This window comes from Protobothrops mucrosquamatus, unplaced genomic scaffold (assembly GCF_001527695.2).
Source record: "Protobothrops mucrosquamatus isolate PMUCROS unplaced genomic scaffold, P.Mucros_1.0 scaffold419, whole genome shotgun sequence".
Taxonomy (NCBI): Eukaryota; Metazoa; Chordata; class Lepidosauria; order Squamata; family Viperidae; genus Protobothrops; species Protobothrops mucrosquamatus.
The window spans coordinates 1,055,579-1,063,077 of record NW_015386748.1 but is presented as its reverse complement, the minus strand read 5'-3'; positions in this window follow the sequence as shown (position 1 = coordinate 1,063,077).

Below are 7,499 nucleotides of genomic sequence, written 5' to 3'. Positions count from 1 at the left end.
AGCCAGCCCTAGGGCATTTTTAATAACTTTTCTACATTAAAATTTGTATCATTTTGTTTTATGACTTTCAAGTTAAAAACTTAAAGGATCATTTGGAAAGTAAATTAGGTTGATGAAGCCTGTAGTTCTCCCTTGAATTCAAAAATATTCATTCTTAGTAGAGTTGCAAAAAAAATAAAGTAATTGCAAATGACTTTTTCCCAGGAAGTATTTAAGCAAAGATGGGTCTCACATTGGCAGATCTATAGATGTAAGCCCTAAAATGATGTAGAGCAGGGGTGTCAAACTCAATTTCATTGAGGGCCACATCAGCATTGTGGTTGCCCTCGGGGGACCAGGTGGGTGTGGCCAGGATGGATGTGGCCTACTGGGTGGGTGTGGCCTATTGGGTGGGCATGGCCAGCTCTACATCATTCGCGTCAAGGGTGCCTGTGGGTGCCTGGGCAGGAATGGGACAGATCTGAGGGTCTCTGGCAGAAGGGGGTGGGACCAGGGCAAGTGCCAAGGCATGGTCCACTGGAGGAGCCTCACCGTTCCTTTCAGGCCATGCGGGGGGGCTGGATGATGGTGTGGGCTGCCCGGAGTCCTGGGCAGCAGAGGTCAAATGCCCAGCCTGGCCCTCGACCACCCGCAGCACCAAGCCCAGTCCCACTTACCCAAGGGGGCGCCCAGCTGCATTTACCTCTTCCTCAAGGCTGCTGCTGCTGTGCTTGCTCTCCTTAACCAGGTTGCTCATGATGGGTACGAGGGTAAAGTCAGAGGGAGGCCCATTCCCTCTCCATGGGAGGAGACCCAGCTTTGTATCCAAAGCTTCCTTAGCAATAGGATGGGAGACCCCCAGGATAGGCCAGGAGGAAGGGGCAAGGGGATGGTAAAAGGGCAGCGGGGCAGGACTAAGGTATGACTTCCCTCAGACCCTTCCTCTCCTTCTTTCCTTTCTTCCTTCCTAAGTACAGAGTGGTGGAAAAATATTTGAGATGAGGGAGAGAGAAAAACAGGCAAGAAACACAGCTGGGGTAGTGTCACCCTTCGTGAGGAATGAGGAAATGCACCATCGCCTGGAAGTGGCCAGCACATGGCCCTCACCTACTTCACATATCTGACTTGGTGGGCTCTGGGGGAGGGGATGCCATGAGCAGCGTGAGAGTCAACGTTACCTACGCAATGCCGCCAAGCCCCCAGCCTGCCCGGTTTCGGCAGGCAGGGGGGCGCTGTCCTCACAGCACCGAGAGGTTGAGCCGGGTGGTACAACGTTTGTCAGCGTTGCACCTTGCTGCCTGCCGAAACCGGGCAGGCTGGGGGCTGGGTGTCATCGTGCTTCTTTTTGGATTTGTGCCGCCTGGTTCAGCCTCTCGGTGCTGTGAGGACTGCGCCCCGCTGCCTGCCAAAACACCTCCCCCAGAGCCCATCAAGCTGGATATGTGAAGTATTTGCTGGCCACTTCCAGGCGATGGTGCATTTCTTCATTCCTCACAAAGGGTGACACCTCCCCAGCATGTACCCAGGTGGTGGGGCCGACACAGCAGGGGCTGGTTCCTCGCTGTTTCCAGACGGTCTTGTGGAGCTAAGACTGAATGCGTTTCAGCATAGATGGCCACCACAAAATTGTACATTGGCTCCTGGCTGGCCTGGGCCAGGGCCAAGGCAGCGGGGGCTGGTCCCTCACTGTTTCCAGGATGGCTACGCGGGCCACATAAAATCACTTCGCGGGCCGCATCCGCCCCCCCCGGGCCTTGTGTTTGATATGTCTGATGTAGAGGAACTATAAATCAAAAGTTACAATTCATGGGAATGCTCAGATTTCAGTGACTGAAAATTCTGTTTCCTGGTGGCCAGCTTTACACTTATTCTTCAGGATAATGTTGGTGGAGTTTGTGAGAAAAACATGTAGAATGTTTTTTCTACAACTGTTCTTTGGAGAGGGTGAACGCTAACCTTTTAAATGTGTTTGGATTGCATTAAGTTTGAGAGCAGAACGAAGAGGTTTTGTTCATAAGAATAGATTAAGGTTCTATCATGAAAGTAATTTAGGAGGCTGTTTTGAAGAATGATGAGACAAAAGTAGCAATTGATATGGAAAGTTGAACAAATGGAATCCAAGAGCTGGTCAATTCCCTTGTGTCAGCAAAACATTTATGCTTCCAACTTTCAAAACTGCATTTGTGTATGTGTTTGAGATGATTTTATGAGGAAAAGACTTGATCTATGTCTGTAGTTGTGAAGCTTAATTGGAGACATTTCTTTTGTCGGTTTTTAACAATCTATTTTCATTTTATTTAATTAGCAAATAGATACCTTCTTGCAAGGAAAAATACAGATTACATTAGAAGTAATTAAACCTGGAGCTTTAGGAATGAAAAGTTCTCATTATTGCAAAATATTGTATCTTTAGTGGCAGTGCCACAGATTTTGGCACAACATAAGGTCTGGAATAAATGGAGGATGGAGAATTGAAACTAAGCCACCAATACTGTTGATTCTGTTGCTTGTAATGCCATCATATAATCCCAAAGAAAAATATTTTAGGGGGAAAAAAGTAAAAGAGACATAGATGGATAGCAAATTAAAATTCAGACTCATGGAGAGTGTATGAGAAAATGTTCAGGGCCAGTGTGACATAGTGCTCTTTTCCTACACAACTGATTCTTAAGAGACAATTTTCAAAGTATTACTTTTTTCAAATTCTATCTTGTGCAAATCACCTACCTTTCCGCTTCTTTCCCTCCTTCTCCTCCCCACCCGCCACCGTTTTTTGTTCTAAAACTTCAGAAATGTCCATTTTTTCACCTATGAAAATTCACCTGTTATAAATATTTAAAAGAGTTGTGGCAACAATGATGGCAGAAGCAATCTTGATATCCACAGTGTGGGTGTCATGTAAGACTGCTTGCTGTAGTGGTTAAGGCACCATGCTAGAAACCAGGAGATTATGAGTTATTATTATTATTATTATTATTATTATTTTAATTTGTATACCGCCCTTCTCCCATAGGACTCAGGGCGGTTCACAGCATATTAAAAACAAATAATAAACACAAAATACAAAAAATTACAAAATACAAAAATACAGAAAATAAACCCCGATAAAAGCCGAATTAAAACCAAATATTACAAGCTGTGTTTCCAATTAAAANTTCCTGAACTCCTGCTCCTTAAACAATAACTTAAAACTATTTTTATAGGACCTAACTCCTGGTAGTGTGGAGGAAGCAGAGGAAGCAGAACCTGATGATGAATTCAAGGATGCAATTGAGGTCTGTGGTTTCAGGATCTAGATTGGTCTGTCATGAGAAAAATAAATCAGTTTACCCCTACCCAGTGCTCTCCAGAGATATTGGACTTTAACTCCAAGTTCTTGGCCATGTTGTATGTGAATTGTGGACATTAAAGTCCAATATCTCTAGAGAATACCAGGTTGGGGAAGACTGGAATAAGGAAATATTGATAACCCAGTAGATTAAACATGACATTTGGACCGGGGTATTAGGTGAGCCCTATTGGTTGGTTTGTTGATGCTTTTCATTGATTAAGATGGAATTATCTATTTGAGCCCTTGGCACATATTAATAGATTGTTGTTGAAATTTCTTTTTCAAATTAATTTGTGATTCTTCGTAACTTTGGTTTTAAGTTCTCATTAATTGTCCAGAATTGAGGTAGAGAAATGAGTGGCTAAAATAAATAAACAAATTCACTCTTCTTGTTCTTAGGTTAGTGAGAGGTTCAAGTTAGGTCAAGTTCTTTACCTATGATGTAAAATACTTTTTTATATGTGCAAGAAAGAAAAGGGACCTCTAAATAATATGCTGTCCTATAAATAGAAAGGGATAAATTTAAAGACATGATACTTGTATTGGGCTGTACTGTTTTCTCTCTTTTGGCCATCTTCTCTTGTCTTTTGTCTTTGCTGCAAGAACAGGAGACTCAGCTGCTTGTAATGGTGAGTGCAAGAACTGGGCTGCTCAGTCCTGAGCGTAAATTCCCCTTTTGTTTTATTGTTTGTGAATCCTAACATCTTAAGAATCATTCTATGCAATTTTTTATCCACTCTTCCAAGTTTAAGGATTACAGGATCCAATCTGGGTTGGTCACCGGGACCAGAAGTTTAGTCTTCTGAGCTTTTGGACTTGTGCTGGAGCCTATCCTCAGAGAACTTCTCTTTCACAAGGTGTGTGAGAAAGTTCTGGTGAGAGAGAAGTTCTTTGAGGATGGGCTCCAGCACGAGTCCGAAAGCTCGGAAAACTAAACTTCTAGTCCCGGTGATCGACCCAGATTGGATCCTGCAATATTACCCTGGGACACATACATTTGCCTTTATTCGTTTGAGCATTACCTTTAAAGTTTTTGTGCCACCCCATCCTTTCTCTAGGCTTGGTCCAGCATTTCCTAGAGTTTGGAACTGTTCTTCTGGATTGTATTTTCCAGGATGTCCTTATCTTTATGCCTTAGAGCATTTCCCACATAAGATGTATACACCGCCTTCCTCATAATCTCTCTTTCTGTCTACCGTAGGAGGAAGATGACATCTCTCAGGGCTCAGGAGAGTTTGAGCTTGGCCTTCCTGACAACTCCTTTATGAGCAAGAATGAAGTGATTCGTAGCAAGGTGTCACGGTTGACAGAACGGCTGCGCAAACGCTACCCAACCAACAACCTTGGTACTGGACTGAAAGGGGAAGTGATTGAAGGTTATTCGTAGAGGTGCATATTGTTGGGAATGAAGCAGGATTATTCAAGAGTATTGGCAGAAGAGGAGGCTTGATCCAAAAACTACTGCAGAGGAAATTAGCACTGAGTAATTTTACATGGGTCATGACAGAAAAAAATACCATCCTGACCACAACTACGTATACAAAAATATCAGGGCCAAGAAAAAGTAATCTTCAGTGTTTTTTGGTATAGGGGTGGGCAACTTTTTATTGGCCAGGAATCACATATAGCTCTTCCTGGTTTCATTGGTTCCCAACGGCCACAAGAAAATATTTTTAGCTTTTACCTGCTTTCAAGTATGTGTGCAGTTATGTTTTAAAATAAAAAAGTTACTTTAACTCTCTTTAATTCATCAGTTTCCACTGCATCCAAACTTAATCTTTTCTAAGTTCACCTGCTTTACTAGTCATTTCTTATAAAAAAAAAGTTGTACCACTAAATTTCACCAACATTGTATTAGAAACTTGGGGTACAAAAAGAGGCTGGGCACTGGGTCCAAAAATGTGTGGATGTCAGATAATGGAGTCAGGGTGTAAAATTGATTTTTAAAATCAAACATGATTTTAAATTAATTTAAAATTAATGTTATTAATTATATTTAATTGATTTATACTTAATTGTCTTCTGAGAAAGCAATTTGACCAGAATCATTCAGTAAGATGAGAATTTTCTACCGATCTGACTCTATTTCATCTGTTAAGATCTGTTGCCCTCTATGTCTTTGGTTCCTCCTGAGTGTTTTAAGGTTTGAGTGTGGGGAGGGGGGTATTTAACCAATGCTAATTTCCATGTATATATAGAATTTTTACATTTCCACACCTGGCTCAAGGTTTCAGGTTGAAGAATAGAGCTTATTTATTCAAAATGTTTTGTTTTTGTTTTTGCTGAATCCAAATTCAGATTCTTGCATAGGATTCTCATTCTGAATTTCTTGATACAAACTGACTCCGGACTAGTCTAGTTGAATGTGAACTAGACTTGATTTTTGTGAGTTATGTGTGAATCCAGTCATCAATGGCATGATGGAACTGTGGATGAACAAAGACTTTATTCAGTGGTTGGAAAAAGAAAGGAAGGCCCGAATTTTGATTTAGTTTATTAAAAGAAGAAAAGCAGTTATTAGATGTGATAGTTACTTGTATCCTTCTGCTCTGTTGCAGGAAACTGTGCAAGTTGTTCTGCCACTTTCTCTGTCTTGAAGAAGAGGGTGAGTCTTTTCTCCAGCCCATCAACTTCCTGCCTGGTCTGTTCCATTTGCTTCTCTACCTGCTTCATCATCTTCTTGTGGATCTCTGCAGCCTGCTCACTCACTCATCTTCTTGCGTCTTTTCCTTCTTTAGCGAAGCTGCAGTAACTGTGGGAACAGTTTTTGCTCCAGGTGCTGTTCTTTCAAAATTCCCAAGAGCTACATGGGGGCTACAGGTAAGTGAATAACCCCCCCCCCCAAAAAAAAAGAGAGAGAGAGAGATGGGACAGAAGGGAGAATCGTTTAGGTAAAAGTCCTGTGAGTGGGTATTTTCCTTTCCCATTGGAGGTCAGGGGAAATCGAGACCTGCTATAGTGGGAGATAATAGATGTTCTGAAGATGTGACATGCCTGAAAAGGCGTAAAGGTAGTCCTTGACTTACGACCACAATGGAGCCTAAAATTTCTATTGCTAAGCAAGACAGTTGTTACAGTACGTGAATTTTGACCCATTTTACAACCTTTATTGCCACAATTGTTAATGTGAATCACTGCAGTTGTCCATTGCCAAGCAACTGAATTTGGATTGTGTGACCATAGGGATGCTGCAACAGCCGTAAGTGTGAAAAACGGTCATAAGTCACTTTTTTCCCAGTGTCATTGTAACTTTGAATGGTCATTAAATAATCTGTTGTAAGTCGAGGACTACCTGTAGTGAGTGGGAAGCTGCATGAGCTTTGGTTAGTCCTGAAATTCTGATTGGTGTTTCTGATTGCAGCCCCAGATGCCCAGCGGGAGACTGTCTTCGTATGTGGGCAGTGTAACCAAGCACTCACCAAGTGAGGAGCCCTTATGGAATCCAGTCTTTGGATGAATCTGCTGGGGATCTTACACTACACTGGTTGCTACTTGAAGGGAGACAAGCAACAGCACAGCTTCTTTTCTTCCTCCCTATACTTGTAAAAAAAAAAGGGAGGGCCAGCACATGTAACCTGCTGATTGCTCTGTGTGCTCCTGCTCTCTTTCTTGAAAGCAACTGAGGAGGTTATTGCAATCCTGGTTGTGTGGAGGATTCTTCATGCACTAAACTACTGTAGGCTTCCTTCCCTTCTCCCAATTCCAAGAGCAAACATTATTTCATTTCTAGTCTGTGGCCCCAATTTTTTTCTGGAGCTTGGCCGACAGGAGGGTTGGCTGTCCTCACTCTTGGCACTTGAATTCCTCAGACCACTCAAAGTGTTTACTATTGCTGAGGTGCCATCCCTTTCTTTCTGTGTGTTTGTGTGTTCTGAACTGAAGGCTGGGTCTTGTGTTCAGATGATGGTGATAGTTGGCTCTGAGAGCAGGCTTTTTAGGGCCAAGAAGACCAGTTGTGGTTGTCCAACCGGTGAGGTAGCTGGATCTACTTTTTCTGCCTATCTCAGGTGGGGATAGTGTTTCTCTTTTTCCACTTCCATGCCACTGACTTTGTGTTGTTAGTTTTTATCTAAAGTTCCCTATCATGGTCAGACTAGGGCAGGGGTAGGCAACCTTGGCTCTTTTATGACTCGTGGACTTCAACTCCTAGAATTCCTGGCTCAGGAATTCTGGGAGTTGAAGTCCATGA